Source organism: Paramisgurnus dabryanus, chromosome 10, assembly GCF_030506205.2.
Source record: "Paramisgurnus dabryanus chromosome 10, PD_genome_1.1, whole genome shotgun sequence".
Classification (NCBI taxonomy): Eukaryota; Metazoa; Chordata; class Actinopteri; order Cypriniformes; family Cobitidae; genus Paramisgurnus; species Paramisgurnus dabryanus.
The window spans coordinates 38,146,805-38,163,740 of record NC_133346.1 but is presented as its reverse complement, the minus strand read 5'-3'; the positions used below and the strand labels follow the sequence as shown (position 1 = coordinate 38,163,740).

The window sequence follows — 16,936 nt, the reverse complement described above, 5'->3', positions numbered from 1 at the left end:
ATAAATAAATAAATAAATGAATGAATAGGGTACGCTTAGTCTGTCACTGTCTCACCAAATACCTCCCTGAAACCAGTCACTAAAATGAACAAACTCACAAGAGATATGTATTAAGAAAGCTTGAAGTGTCTACTAAATTATCAAAATGTTAGAAAAATATACATATTTCGTAATTGTTATGGGACAAAACTGAGGCAGATGGTGAGTGAAACTAGTCTTTACACAAACAGCACACTGTTAAAACGTTCGACCAGGCCGTTGGTCTTGGGATTGTAGACAGTGGTCCTCAACTGCTTTACCCTGAGGAGAGCAGGAAGAGACCCTGGGCGATGGCCTTGGTGGTGGCCTTCCTGAGAGGCACTGCTTCGGGGTGGCACAGTAAACAATAGGGCTGTTACGATATTAGCTTTTCCACACCTCGGTTATTGTGGCCAAAATTATTCGCAATACTGATATGCCGTGATATCTATAGAAACCTTTTAATGGCAGCATTTTAATATAAAATTGTTTGCGTTCAGCTAAAGAAAGGAAGTTATTCATTTGGCATGTATGACATGAAGTTGAGTAAACTATAAAATAATTTTCATATTTGGATGAACTATTCAGATGATTTTAAAGTTCAGCGTTTATCAGGGTTGCCTATTAGACTTTACCATGTTACTTTGATGCTAAAATATATTATTTAGTTATTAATTTAACATTAAATTCAACTAAACTAAAAGGTAATGTTATAAATGGTGGTCTGTTTGTCTCACTTCTCTGTATTTGAGAGTGTCAAATGCTTTGAAATGTCACAAAAATAGAGTACTTACCCAACTGTTTTGTATTTCTTCTTTTTTATGGTAGCAGTACACATGCCATGTAGTAGTGCACACTGTTTAAGAAAATAGAATGTTTAATTGGAAAATTCATAAATAAAACAAAGCACTTATTAGTAAACCTAAAATAACACATATTTGGATATTACAATAAACATTTCCACAGGAAGCTGTCCATGCAAATGAACTGGATGGATAGATGGATGGACAATTGATGCTGTCTCTCAATGAATTTTATGTGTATTAGTTTTTATATATTATCATGTTAAAAACATTTAAAAATTGCCTATTGCCTACAGATTAATGTTTTTTCTCCAACTGGTGAAGAACAGGATATTAGCATTTAATTTGCGCAGTAGGTAAAATGATGAATGAAAACAGCTCAAGAGCAAAAAATGTTTGTGATTGGCCTACACTAAAACTTGTGTAACAATTAGGTTTTTTTTTTTTAAGGATGATGGTATCACGCACAACATTTTATTTCACAGTTTTGAAATAAAATTTCTAAAATGTTATTTCAATTATTTTTCTAATAATTTTTTTAATGAGTTATATCATAATGTTATTGTTGTTTTATTTGGTTATTTTATCTCTATTTAACAAAACAAAATTGTAGTCAGTTTGAAAACCTTGCGCCACCTGGCGGTAGTTTCGTGAACGACTTTAACACGCAACTGAATTAAACTTAACTACGTGGCCCTGCAGCGGCGGTACATGCCGCAGTAGTAGGCGTTTTGGTTGGCAACCTACTGTACAACCATAGATATGTAGATTCCCTATTAAATTGCGGACTCATCTGCATGCTTGGAACGACTGAATGAGGAATCCACCAACACATATCTATGGGTTCAACAATGCGCATGAGAATGTGGGCAGCCATCATTTTTCCTCCGTTTACACTGAAACACAACTGCAGCATTTTCAAAAGTCTCAATTTTTAAAGTTGGAAAACGACAGAGTAGTGTAAACAATAAGCGTAACGGTTTTAAAACTAAAATCCACTAGTGTAAACGGGGCCCAAGTCGAATTCCATTAAGTTGGCTTTCTCATGCCTACTTAATAACATGCCTTTTAAGTTGCATAGTAACCGGACCATGATTATGAGCCCTAATGCTAGAAAATATTCCCATTACTTGCCCTGTGCTCCCCTTAATGTGGAAATAGTATGTCATCACAAATCGTACCTTTAAGCCAGAAAGCCAAACATGGTTTTATCATTTCTAAACATATGTAATATGTTGTTCATTTGCCATTTATGTATTTGTTACCATTACACCTTTCAATATGAAAAAAAAGTCCCATGTGAATTTTAATACTAACCTTGACATTTCAGCCCCCACCACTTCAGCGGGGAAAATGGTCCATAACAAACTGAGCATTTTTCTAAAGATGACATCTCCTCTTTGACAAGCTGATGTGTCTTACAACCTAAACAAAACAATTTCGGAAATTAATCATTTAATTTGTGTTCATTATGCAAATGTAATATTACATTTCAGAAATCTGTGAATGTTTAGATAAATCAGTTGTGCATAGGTTGAGTGTAGGTAGAAGTTCCAATACCAGTATTTTGAGTTCATTAGCTGGCAGTGAGTTAACTTTTGTATATAAAATATTGATTGATTTAAAGCAAAGACAGATAAAACATACCATGAACATACAATTTGTTTTATTTAATTGTAAATAATATTCTGTAATTAGGCACCTTAAAATCTTCATTTATAAGTAATATTGAACGCTTCAACAATATTCCAGAGTGCCATGTAATATATTGTGATAAACCATCTTACCCTGACAGGCACTTGCTGGCTTCTTGACTTGCTTCTGGGAATCAGGTATTATTTCCTGCAGATGAATGAAACCTTCATTAAACAGAACAATATACTGATGACTGAAAGACATACCATAGCCAGAATCATAGGCAAAAACACCAACTGAGAGACAGGAAAAGAGACAGGCAGGAAAAGAGACAAGAAGAAATACAGGCAGGCAGACAGACAGGAATAAATACAGGCAGACAGGAAGAAAGACAGGCCGACAGACAGGAAGAGAGACAGGCAGACAAGATTCAGGAGACAAATATATTGACAAACCTCTGTAGAAGGTACGTGAGTAGACACAAGCTGACTCTGATCTGTAGTGAAAGTTAAGGGCTGAAGAAGACCCTGAGAAACAGAAACAAAACACAGAACAAACTTATAACAATGTAATGTTTAATAGATTATTGCTAGAGTTCAATAAATTACAGACAGACAGACAAACAGGAAGAGAGACAGACAGGAAGAAAGACAGGCAGACAGAAAAGAAAGAAAGAGACAGACAGACAGACAGACAGGCAGACAAACAGGAAGAGAGACAGATGGACAGAAAGACAGACAGGCAGGCAGAGTGACAGACAGACAGAACGAGACACAGAAAGAAAGACAGGCAGACAGAAAGAGAGACAGGCAGACAGAAAGAGAGACAGGCAGACAGAAAGAGAGACAGGCAGACAGACAGTAGGGGTGTGCCGGTTTCAGAATTGGTGATGACGGTTATGACGTGAGTCAAATGTGACGGTTCGTCACATAACCGTCGGTGGGGGGCGTTTTGCTCGTTTAAATGCTCGTGGATTGAGGGGAAAGTGTCATTTTACCATAACATCATGAATGTGATGCCAAGTGTGTTTTAAACAGTAATAACTTTGAACAATTTAACAGAAAGCAATGAAATATTTAAAAAAACACACTGTTGCCAGAAGACTGCGCTGTCACTCTCTGCCCAGCATAAATTAATCCTCTATCTATCATCTTAATAATCTTCAGAGAAAGAGATTTGTGCATTGGGCTTTTTATGTCTGTATTTGTGTCTATATCTGTCATTACACGGACCAGAACAGCACGAAAACAACGTGGATTAAAAGCATATTGAAGAGGTTTTGCTCATAAATGCAGGTAAAAGAAAGTAATGTGAACTTGAGATTGTTATTAAACGCAGCCGGTGTAAAAGCACAATGGCCACGCGCAGCAAACGCTCTCCGTAGACGCGCTGCACAGTGCTCACCCGGCGTTTGAATAAACTAGACACTGATTAGCTACTTGCTCTACGTTTCTTTAAAATTAACAGCAAGACAACTAGCAGTGAATGTGCGTTCAAGAGAGTTAGTAGATTAGCATGGGAGGATTTGAACTTGAAAAGCGGAGTGTACTGACACCTTTCCGCGGTTAAAACAACATTCGTTCTCATGGTCATTCATGTTTATTTGATGCTATAAATTAACTAGAAGGAAGAGATGATTTGAAAGGTGAGTCTTTGTTTAATATGTTAAATCTCAAAAGTAACCGAAAAGTAACCTGGTCTGTCCTGTATGTCAGCGCGTTGTCAGTGTCTGCTCCGCTCTGTATTTTTCACTGCGTGAGAACGTGAGGGGCGCGTGTAACACAGACTGATAACAGTTGTTTTTAATTAGTATTTAAAAATACTTTATGATAAAAAATGTTTTAAAAAATATTTTAATAACACGGTTTTGGCGGTTATAGAGTTCTAATGACGGTGTTCAACTATAACCGTCGGTCTCACGGTTATATAATGACCGTCACACCCCTAACAGACAGGAAGAGAGACAGACAGGCAGACAAACAGGAAGAGAGACAGATGGACAGACAGACAGAAAGAAAGACAGGCAGAAAGACAGGCAGACAGAAAGAAAGAGAGACAGGCACACAAGATTCAGGAGACAAATATATTGACAAACCTCTGTAGAAGGTACGCGAGTAGACACAAGCTGACTCTGATCTGTAGTGAAAGTTAAGGGCTGAAGAAGACTCTGAGAAACAGAAACAAAACACAGAACAAACTTATAACAATGTAATGTTTAAGTTTAATAGATTATTGCTAGAGTGCAATTAATTACAGACATACAGGAAGAGAGACAGACAGACAGGAAGAGAGACAGACAGACAAGATTCAGGAGACAAATATATTGACAAACCTCTGTAGAAGGTACGCGAGTAGACACAAGCTGACTCTGATCTGTAGTGAAAGTTAAGGGCTGAAGAAGACTCTGAGAAACAGAAACAAAACACAGAACAAACTTATACCAATGTAATGTTTAATAGATTATTGCTAGAGTTCAATAAATTACAGACAGACAGGAAGAGAGACAGACAGACAAGATTCAAGAGACAAATATATTGACAAACCTCTGTAGAAGGTACGTGAGTAGACACAAGCTGACTCTGATCTGAAGTCAAAGTTAAGGGCTGATGAAGACTCTGAGAAACAGAAACAAAACACAAAATAATGTAATGTTTAATAGATTATTGCTAGAGATCAGTAAATTACATACAGACAAACAGACAGACAGGCAGGAAGAGAGACAGATAGAAAGACAGGCAGACAGGAAGAGAAACAGACAGACAAGATTCAGGCGACAAATATATTGACAAACCTCTGTAGAAGGTACGAGAGTAGACACAAGCTGACTCTGATCTGTAGTCAAAGTTAAGGGCTGATGAAGACTCTGAGAAACAGAAACAAAACACAGAATAATGTAATGTTTAATAGATTATTGCTAGAGATCAATAAATTACCGACAGACAGGCAGGAAGAGAGACAGACAGACAGACAGACAGACAGACAAGATTCAAGAGACAAATATATTGACAAACCTCTGTAGAAGGTACGCGAGTAGACACAAGCTGACTCTGATCTGTAGTCAAAGTTAAGGGCTGATGAAGACTCTGAGAAACAGAAACAAAACACAGAATAATGTAATGTTTAATAGATTATTGCTAGAGATCAGTAAATTACATACAGACAAACAGACAGACAGGCAGGAAAAGAGACAGATAGAAAGACAGGCAGACAGGAAGAGAACAGACAGACAAGATTCAGGAGACAAATATATTGACAAACCTCTGTAGAAGGTACGCGAGTAGACACAAGCTGACTCTGATCTGTAGTGAAAGTTAAGGGCTGAAGAAGACTCTGAGAAACAGAAACAAAACACAGAACAAACTTATAACAATGTAATGTTTAATAGATTATTGCTAGAGTTCAATAAATTACAGACAGACAGGAAGAGAGACAGACAGACAAGATTCAAGAGACAAATATATTGACAAACCTCTGTAGAAGGTACGTGAGTAGACACAAGCTGACTCTGATCTGTAGTCAAAGTTAAGGGCTGAAGAAGACTCTGAGAAACAGAAACAAAACACAGAATAATGTAATGTTTAATAGATTATTGCTAGAGATCAATAAATTACCGACAGACAGGCAGGAAGAGAGACAGACAGACAGACAGACAGACAGACAGACAGGAAGAGAGACAGGCAGACATACAGGAAGAGAGACTGGCGGACAGGAAGAGAAACAGGAAGAAAGACAGTCAGACAGGATGAGAGACAGAGAGGAAGAGAGACAGGAAAAGAGACAGACAGACAAAATTCAAGAGACAAATATATTGACAAACCTCTGTAGAAGGTACGTGAGTAGACACAAGCTGACTCTGATCTGTAGTGAAAGTTAAGGGCTGAAGAAGACTCTGAGAAACAGAAACAAAACACAGAACAAACTTATACCAATGTAATGTTTAATAGATTATTGCTAGAGTTCAATAAATTACAGACAGACAGGCAGGAAGAGAGACAGACAGACAGACAGACATACAGGAAGAGAGACAGACAGGAAGAGAGACTGGCGGACAGGAAGAGAAACAGGAAGAAAGACAGTCAGACAGGATGAGAGACAGACAGGAAGAGAGACAGAGAGACAGGAAGAGAGACAGGCAGACAAGATTCAGGAGACAAATATATTGACAAACCTCTGTAGAAGGTACGTGAGTAGACACAAGCTGACTCTGATCTGTAGTGAAAGTTAAGGGCTGATGAAGACTCTGAGAAACAGAAACAAAACACAGAATAATGTAATGTTTAATAGATTATTGCTAGAGATCAATAAATTACAGACAGACAGGCAGGAAGAGAGACAGACAGACAAACAGACAGACAGACAGAAAGAGAGACAGACAGACATACAGGAAGAGAGACTGGCGGACAGGAAGAGAGACAGGCAGACAAGATTCAAGAGACAAATATATTGACAAACCTCTGTAGAAGGTACGCGAGTAGACACAAGCTGACTCTGATCTGTACTGAAAGTTAAGGGCTGATGAAGACTCTGAGAAACAGAAACAAAACACAGAACAAACTTATAACAATACAAGTCTGTGCTACACAACCACAGTTTATTACACAAGCAGAAGTTAACAATTTTCCCCAAAGAGTACAATACAGTATATTGTATCAAATCATTTTAGATTATATTTTTCACTAGTTATTGAGTTTGTCAGCAGCAGTTTGACACTTCTGCATTTAACACTACATATAGTTAAAAAAACATTATTTTTTTCAATAAAAATACATTATACCCTACCTTCTTTATACTGCGTTTAGAACGCCATGGCAAGTCATCTCCTCCGTAGTCGTAAGTAATTTCTTGACCTTCATTTATGTCAGTAATAGCGAATAAACAAAGATGAGGTACACCATCCAGCACAATTTTCTTCATCTTGGAATTTGGCTTTGTATCATCATTAAGTAGCCTTCCAATGTCAGGAACAAGAGAGAGACTCAATTGCAGGTAAAACACAAATTTATTATAAAGTGGAAAACAATGAAAAGTCTCTTAAAGCTCGGCCCAGGATTGGATGGATAGGCAGAAACAACCAGGCAGATGACCGGTGGAGAACTCAGATCCTCAGAGCTGACTACAAGGCCAACTGGAAGCCCAGTGTACGAAAATGCCAGCAGAGATGGAGTAGATAGCTGATAGGCTCTGGGAGACAAAGTCAGTGCTGACTACAAGGCCAACTGGAACCCCAGTGTACGGCAGCGTCAGCAGAGAACCATGTATCCGACCCGGGTGGCGAGCGTTGAGGTGAAGAGGCAGAGAGGCTGGACTGAAGAGTAGAGAAAGAGAAGCCTGGCTGGACTGAAGAGGCAGGGAGGCTCGACTGGACTGAAGAGGCTGGAGAGAGGATGAGACTGGTGGGCAAACTAAAAGAACAAAAGAAAGAAAAAACAGCAAAAAAAACAAAAAAAAGGCAAGGAGTCTAGAACGAATGACAAAAACTAAACTTAAACCAAATTAAAGTATCAACAAAAGATAAACCTGAACAAACAATAAGACTGGAAGACTAGACTTAAAGATCAGCAATGCTAGAACAAGAGAACAACACGGTCTGACAGAGACAAAGGGAAACATGAGGAGAATATAAATGGTGTTTAATCATAGGGAACAGGTGTGGTGATGAGTGAATGAATTAAGGTCAACGAGGGGGCGGGGTAACAAACGAGACACCAAACACATGTCAAGCAAAGACCATGTGCTCCACAAACAACAAACACACAGCCATGGTTCATGACTGAGCTGACCTGACCAAATTCCTAACAGTACCCCCTCCCCCAGGAACGTCACCAGACGTCCCAGGAAGAGGACCATGATGCCGGCGGAAGTCCCGGATCAACGACTGGTCCAAGATGTCACGGCCTGGAACCCATGACCTCTCCTCAGGACCGTAACCCTCCCAGTCCACCAGGTACTGAAAGCCCCTACCACGACGTCGCACAGCAAGGATTCTCCGTACAGTATAAGCAGGAGAGCCATCCACCATGAGTGGGGGAGGGGGAGCAGGGGCAGAGACAGGAGTACTGTGGGGAGAAGACAACACAGGTTTAACCCTGGACACATGAAATACAGGGTGAACCCGACCAAGAACAGGGGGAAGCTTGAGCTTGACAGTCACCGGACTGAGCACCTTAGTGATCCGGTATGGCCCAATGAACTTAGGAGCTAGCTTACGAGATGAGCCCCTGAGAGGCAAGTCCTTAGTGGAAAGCCATACTCGTTGACCACAGATATAGGTGGGTTGCTGGGTCCGATGTCTGTCAGCGGCTGCTTTGTTCCGTCTTGAGGTCTGGGCCAGGACCTTCTCCGCCTTCCTCCAGGTGCGACGACACCTCTGGACAAAGGCAAAGGCAGATGGAACAGCAGCGTCGGGTTCCTGTGAAGGAAACAGAGGGGGTTGATAACCTAAAGATGTCTGAAATGGGGACATACCTGTCGATGCCACAGGTAATGAGTTATGGGCATACTCAATCCAAGGTAGTTGTTGACACCAGGAGTTCGGATTATGAGACGACAGGCAGCGGAGGGCTCTTTCGAGATCCTGGTTGGCTCGTTCACACTGCCCATTGGTCTGAGGGTGGAAACCGGACGACAGACTCGCAGAGGCCCCGATCTGTCGACAGAACTCCTTCCAAAACCGTGAGACAAACTGGGGACCCCTATCTGAAACCAGGTCAACAGGAAGACCATGAATACGGAAGACATGTTCAACCATGATTTCAGCAGTCTCTTTAGCAGTGGGGAGTTTGGGAAGTGGGATGAAATGAACTGCTTTGGAGAAGCGGTCCACCACTGTCAGTATAACAGTGTTACCTCTCGACAAGGGAAGCCCAGTGACAAAGTCTAGAGCAATATGTGACCATGGGCGAGAGGGAATGGGAAGGGGCTGGAGCAGACCAACGGGAGGCTGATTAGAACTCTTGTTCTGGGTGCATACAGAACAAGCCAACACAAACTGCCTGACGTCGACCTGCATAGAAGGCCACCAGAATCGTTGACGGATGGCAGTCATCGTTCTGCGAACACCTGGGTGACAGACCAGCTTGGACTCATGACCCCACCGAAGAACATCAGGTCGCAGCACCTCCGGCACAAACAACTGACCCGCTGGACACCCCTCCGGCACTTCAACCTCTCGACCAGCCTCCCTGACCCGCCTCTCAATCTCCCAAGAAAGAGAGCCCACCACCACACCCTCTGGGAGGATGGTCTCAATCGGACTCTCCCCCTCAGGAGGCTCGAACAAACGAGAGAGCGCATCAGGCTTAACATTCTTGGGACCTGGACGATACGAGAGGGAAAAGTTAAACCGGCCAAAGAAGAGTGCCCAGCGGGCCTGCCGCGAACTAACCCTCCTGGCTGAACGGATGTATTCCAAATTCTTATGATCCGTCCAGACCAGGAAGGGTTGTACTGCTCCCTCCAACCAGTGGCGCCACTCACCCAATGCCAACCTGACCGCCAACAACTCCCGATTCCCTATGTCATAGTTGCGTTCGGCTGGGCTGAGCCGGTGGGAGAAAAAGGCACACGGATGCACCTTCCCATCTTTGGGTGAACGCTGAGATAAGACCGCGCCTACCCCGACATTGGAAGCATCCACCTCAACAATGAACTGGAGGTCAGGATCTGGAACAGAAAGCACAGGAGCAGTGACAAAACGGGACTTAAGCTTATCAAAGGCCTCCTGAGCTCTATCATTCCACTTAAACTGAACCTTAGAGGAGGTGAGTGCTGTAAGGGGTGCAGCTACCTGACCAAAGTTCCTGATAAATCGCCGGTAGAAGTTGGCGAAGCCCAGGAATCGCTGCAGAGCCTTTCTAGAGTCGGGGACTGGCCACTCGGCAACGGCCCTTACCTTAGCAGGATCGGGTCTAATCTCTCCCACCGCAATGATATGGCCCAGGAACGAAACTGACTCTTTGTGGAATTCACACTTCTCCGCCTTGACAAAGAGCTGGTTCTCCAGCAGCCGTTGAAGGACTCTGCGGACATGTTGAGTGTGTACCTGCTTAGATGGGGAAAAAATCAAAATATCATCCAGGTACACAAAGACAAACTGATTGATCATGTCTCTCAACACATCGTTCACCAGAGCCTGGAAGACAGCGGGGGCATTAGTAAGCCCGAAGGGAAGGACCAGGTATTCAAAATGTCCCGTAGGGGTGTTGAAAGCTGTCTTCCACTCATCTCCCTCCCGGATCCGAACCAGATGATAAGCATTGCGGAGGTCTAATTTGGTGAAGACCTGTGCTCCCTGCAAGAGTTCAAAGGCAGAAGACATAAGAGGTAGGGGGTACCTGTTCTTAACTGTAATGTCGTTCAAACCTCGATAATCAATGCAAGGCCGCAGGGAGCCATCCTTCTTCTTCACGAAGAAGAAACCTGCACCCGCTGGAGATGAGGAGGGACGGATGAGACCAGCTTTGAGAGATTCTTGAATGTATTTCTCCATAGCCTCTCTTTCAGGACCAGACAGGGAAAATAAACGACCCTTAGGCGGAGAAGTGCCTGGGAGGAGATTGATGGCACAGTCATACGGCCGATGAGGAGGAAGAGATGTGGCTCGAGACTTGGAGAAAACCAGACGAAGATCCAAATACTCCCCCGGCACCCCAGAGACGTCGGCAGCCTCCACCTGAAACACAGAAGAACAAGACACAGAAGAAGAGGCAGCACCCAGACATGAACCATGGCAAGACGGACTCCAAGCCAAAATAGAATTGCCTGACCAATCAACGTGAGGATTGTGCTGCTTCAGCCAGGGATGCCCCAAAATAATGGGGGCATGAGGTGATTTCATCACTAGCAACTCAATTTCCTCACGATGATTGCCCGACACAACTAGACCTACCCGGGGAGTGCAGTGAGTGATAACAGAAATTAGACGACCCTCCAGGGACCAGGCATGAACAGGTGATGAGAGGGGGAGTAAGGGTAAACCCCACTGCTTAGTTATGGCATAATCAATGAAGTTTCCTTCTGCCCCGGAATCCAGCAGAGCCAGAACTTGATGGTTGGACTCCTTAAAGAAGAGAGAAACGTCCAAATGAGTCCGAGAACAGGGAAAAGAAGGAAGACGGCCCACCAGTACTCCCTGAATTACGGGTGGACCCGGGCTTTTACTGGACATCTAATGGCAATGTGGCCAGCCTTCCCACAGTACAGGCATAACCCCCGAGTCAAACGGTCTTGTCTTTGCTGGGGAGTTAGACGAAGTCGCCCCACCTGCATGGGCTCAGGAGCTGTCGGTGAGGAAGTAGCTGGTGAAACCGCAGGTACCAGAGAGGTATCCTCAACCTCCATTTGAAACGAATGGAGGCGACGACGGTGTTCACGCCGAGAGAGACGAGTCTCAACACGCAGTGCAAGGGCCATAATAGAATCCAGACTGCTGGGTAACTCCAGTCCCATGATCTCATCCTGGATGGAATCAGCCAGCCCCTCCAGGTAACGAGAACGAAGAGCGGCCTCATTCCATTCACAAGAGGCTGCCAAAGTTTTGAAAGTAATGGAATACTCGGTCACAGAACGAGGCCCCTGAGACAGGCGTGTCAAACGAGATGCTGCTTCCTCTCCTCTGGCAGAGCGATCGAACAGTTTTATCATTTCAGAGCGAAAACCCTCAAAAGAGTTACAAAAGGAGGCTTCAGAGTCCCAAACTGAAGTTCCCCACTCACGAGCTCGGCCAGACAATAGTGTTAGTACATAAGCTACCTTCGATCTCTCTGTGGGGTAGCGACGAGGTTGCAAAGCAAATACTAAGGAGCACTGAGACAAAAATGCCCGACAGGAATTAGGATCCCCATCATAAACGGGCGGGTTGTTGGCATGGGGTTCAGGCTCATGACGAGAGACAGCAGATGATTCCGTGGATGCAGGACTGGCAGCAGCACCCCGTTGGATCTCCTCGATCCGAATGTTGAGCTCCGCCACCCGGGAAGAGAGTTGGACTACCTCTCGTAGAGCAGCATCGAGCTGGGTGGCCTGTTGTCCTAAGAGTGCACCTTGCTGGGCGAGAGCTTGGCGAATCTGATCTTGACCTGCTGAGTCCATGTTGGTCAGACCGTACTGTCAGGAACAAGAGAGAGACTCAATTGCAGGTAAAACACAAATTTATTATAAAGTGGAAAACAATGAAAAGTCTCTTAAAGCTCGGCCCAGGATTGGATGGATAGGCAGAAACAACCAGGCAGATGACCGGTGGAGAACTCAGATCCTCAGAGCTGACTACAAGGCCAACTGGAAGCCCAGTGTACGAAAATGCCAGCAGAGATGGAGTAGATAGCTGATAGGCTCTGGGAGACAAAGTCAGTGCTGACTACAAGGCCAACTGGAACCCCAGTGTACGGCAGCGTCAGCAGAGAACCATGTATCCGACCCGGGTGGCGAGCGTTGAGGTGAAGAGGCAGAGAGGCTGGACTGAAGAGTAGAGAAAGAGAAGCCTGGCTGGACTGAAGAGGCAGGGAGGCTCGACTGGACTGAAGAGGCTGGAGAGAGGATGAGACTGGTGGGCAAACTAAAAGAACAAAAGAAAGAAAAAACAGCAAAAAAAACAAAAAAAAGGCAAGGAGTCTAGAACGAATGACAAAAACTAAACTTAAACCAAATTAAAGTATCAACAAAAGATAAACCTGAACAAACAATAAGACTGGAAGACTAGACTTAAAGATCAGCAATGCTAGAACAAGAGAACAACACGGTCTGACAGAGACAAAGGGAAACATGAGGAGAATATAAATGGTGTTTAATCATAGGGAACAGGTGTGGTGATGAGTGAATGAATTAAGGTCAACGAGGGGGCGGGGTAACAAACGAGACACCAAACACATGTCAAGCAAAGACCATGTGCTCCACAAACAACAAACACACAGCCATGGTTCATGACTGAGCTGACCTGACCAAATTCCTAACATCCAAGCGATCCATCCTCTGCTGATGCATCAATGCTACAGGGGTCATAAAAACCAACCATTATAAATATCAACAAATATTACACTTAAGAAGATAAACCATAATTGGTAAGCATTTCAACTTGCCGCAGAGCTTTGGTTTCAGGGTTAAGAAGGTGCAGATATATTTTAAGATGGGATAGCTGGCATAGTACCAAATTTAAATGTATTCAATTTTTGCTCAACTGTTGTTTTTATTTGTTTTGTGTGATACGGCTACTCACCAGTATTCATTTCCATTGTGCTTAAAAATATATGTGTATTCAGTTGTTGGTTCAAAAGAGTGCGTTATCTTGCTTAAAACACCACGGTATTCAACAATGAATGACCCTTTTGTAATAGGGTCTTTTGCAAACACACCTCGTCCTGTTAAAAAAATGTAAAAGTATGGTAAACAGTTGTTTTATTATGCAAAACAAAGTTTAAAAATTAATCACAGAGCAGGTGTTTTCCCTTACAAGTTTCAAAGGGTAACACTGCAGTGTTTCCCAGACTTATTTGGGAATAATCATCACTCAATCATCACTCAATTAATCACCTAATTATCTCATTAACTTTAACTGTGCTTCAGGGTTACTTTAAGGCCTAGTCCACACGGACACAGGTATTTTTATAACCATGAGTTTTTTCACGCGGTTCGGCCGTTCGTCCACATGAAACCGCAGTATCAGGGCACTGAAACCGAGCAAGTTTGAAAACCCTGGCCAGGGTGAGCTTTTTAAGAAACCCCGGTTACAGTGGTGTCGTGTAGAAAGTAAAACCGGGGGTTTTGCCTTGCGATGTCAGAATGTGCGCCGTTATCCACTAGGGGTGGAACGGTACATGTATTAGTTTCGAACCGAATCGGTACGGGGGTCACGGTTCGGTGCATGAATTTAAACGGAGAATACACGGTATGGAAATAAAAAAACTTGCGTGCAAAAAAATTATGTAATGCGGAACTACTGTTAAGATACGCAGGTTCTTTAGGGACATCTAATCTGTAGCCCCGCTTTAGCTCTGAAGCTATAATTGGCGCCGATGCAGCAGAGCTCCACCTATGTATGCGCTCTATGAGAGCCCGTCTACATTCTGGCACTCTGCAGTTTTTTGTCAGGTTGACGGTCTAGCGAGGGAGTGAGTGAGATAGCAGCGACAGCGAGTATGGCATCGCAACTTTGGCAAAACTTCACTTTTCCAGTCAGTTACAGTAGTACAGGCGAGAGAGTGGTGGAAAAGACGAGGACTGTGTGTCAGCGTTTTCAGCAGTTGTTGGGTATGCGAGTGGAAGTACATCTAATCAGGGCTCTAAAGTCTCACGCATTCACCACGAGACACACGCATTTCAGTCAGTTCACATGCCACACCTTGTATTTCTCACTCTGAGAAGTAGGAGATAAATTGTCCTGCTAATATACAATTAATGGACGAAGCGCAGGCATACACAGGGCAGTTCTGTCGAGTTCAGCTGCTTTCAGTTTTTTTAAGCGTGGTCAACTTTACGCAGCGCCATTAGTGTCAGAGTACCGCGAGAAATCTTGCGGAGGAGGCTGATTTCAAATCGCTCTTGCGTTACTCTGACGTCTTTCACTTGTCGTTTCTTGCAGCGCCTCATGAAGTCGTACACACCTATTAATGCATCCTACAAGCCTACATTTTTTTTTTATCTTTAGTACATTAATATGAAATAAATGTGCTAAAATGTAATTTAAAAATGTATTCAGGTAACTTGTAATACATCTGAAACCCATCTTTGTATGAAAGATGAGTACAAGTTTATACATTTTTGTTATACGAGATATCATGTTAAATGCATTTCAGTTCATATTCATGAGATCTCACAATAACACAGATTATTGTTTTTAAGATTATTTTAAGTACAGAAAAAATTTGCCTTCTGCATTTTTGTTTTGCTTTCCCTCCATTGTACCGAAATTAAACCGAACCGTGACGTCTGAACCGAGGTACGAACCGAACCGTGACTTCTGTGTACCATTCCACCCCTATTATCCACTGTGTTTGACGTCAAGATTGTGCGCCGCTGACTGCTTTGTTGATGATTCTGTGCAATGGCAGACGTATCTTGCTAATAACGGTGCTAACAGGGCTTCTAACATGTATACAGATAGATGCTCAGTTATCTCACTATATTGCTGGTGTGGCATGCTCTTGACAGCGCTTGATAGCGTGCTTTTGCTTTATAGTGTGGATGGATATATTAATTTAAACCGAGCATGTGTGAACGGGATTATTTTTTAGGGAAAATCTGGTTATAAATATACCCGTGTCCGTGTGGACTAGGCCTAACACACTTATTTTAACACTTTCACACACTTGAGTGTGGTCCCACATGTACTCCCAGGAGAGTTAAATTCACTCTGGATTTTTAGCTATGTATAACTGTGGTTAACTTGCAAAGAGACACAAAGTTCACAAAACAAATATTACCTTTAGTTTGACTGATATATTTCCAAGTGATGCTTTCCTTGTCTTTAGCCAGCCTCACGTAGTATTCAGCCTCTTTGAGAGGATTTAATCCTCTCAATCGACTCCTCACCAAATTCACTATAAAAACATTATATCAGTTTATAACATTAACAACACATAATATGCAGTGCAATAATAATACAAGATATGTACTGTAATATTTCTCTACGAAAGTGACCAAAACAGAACAGAGTAAAAATAGTTAGTTAGTAGGGTTGCCGCGGTGACGTAATTTTCCCACCGGTTAATCGGCGCGTCACAAACTCTGTGATCCCGGTATCACCGAGTGGGAGTGGCTTATAAATGCGCATGCAGACTTGCACATTTTACTTTCACTTTTGAATTACGCAACTATTTAAATGCAGCGCTTGCGTAAGCTGCGTTAAATCGCCTATGAATTTGCGTGCAATGCGAGGGCAACAGCTGGTTTACTTAAGTGCTTGAGTCAATGTGCGCAGGTAATTCTCACAGAACCCTCCAGTCCCAAGCAGAGCAACCAGCTACTTCTCGATAAAAGCGCTGCTTAAATGATGGGTTAAATATTTTTCTTCATGAAAAACAACAAAATGATCTCGCTTATATTAAACATCATATATGTATATTATAACAAAAACAAGCAAAGCACGCGGCTTCTGTCATCATCTGGTCAGTCAGCTTGCCTTGCAAACTCTGACAGAAATAAATGAAATCTGACACCTGCTGCTCTGTGACGTGACGCGCGTTCAGCCCCGCTGAATTCAGACAACAGACACATTCAGTTGTAAGTGTTTGCTCTCTCTAACGAAACTAAATGATTTAATTACACGAAAATATCAAAACGACGGTGAAAGACGGTGTCGCGGTGGGCAAGTGATATAACCGGTAGGGCTGTCACTTTTTATTCGATATTCGAATATGCATTCGAACATGACGTGAAATATCCGTATTCGAACTTTAAATAAACCATCCGGTTTTTAAAATGACATGTTTAGCGCATTTTTCACAGAAACACCTCGTAATGGGAAGGAGGCTGAGAGTGAGACGGACGGC

The 16,936-nt window shown here is 42.8% G+C and overlaps 1 long non-coding RNA gene across 1 annotated transcript; it reads right to left on the bottom strand.

Moving 5' to 3' along the window:
* Window positions 1–13,405: 13,405 nt before the first annotated feature.
* On the bottom strand, window positions 13,406–15,987 carry LOC135718415 (uncharacterized). Its single transcript, XR_010520771.1, has 3 exons — window positions 15,869–15,987; window positions 13,666–13,807; window positions 13,406–13,438 (listed from the first exon to the last, which is right to left on the bottom strand). It is a non-coding gene; the product is annotated as an uncharacterized lncRNA (long non-coding RNA).
* Window positions 15,988–16,936: the final 949 nt, after the last annotated feature.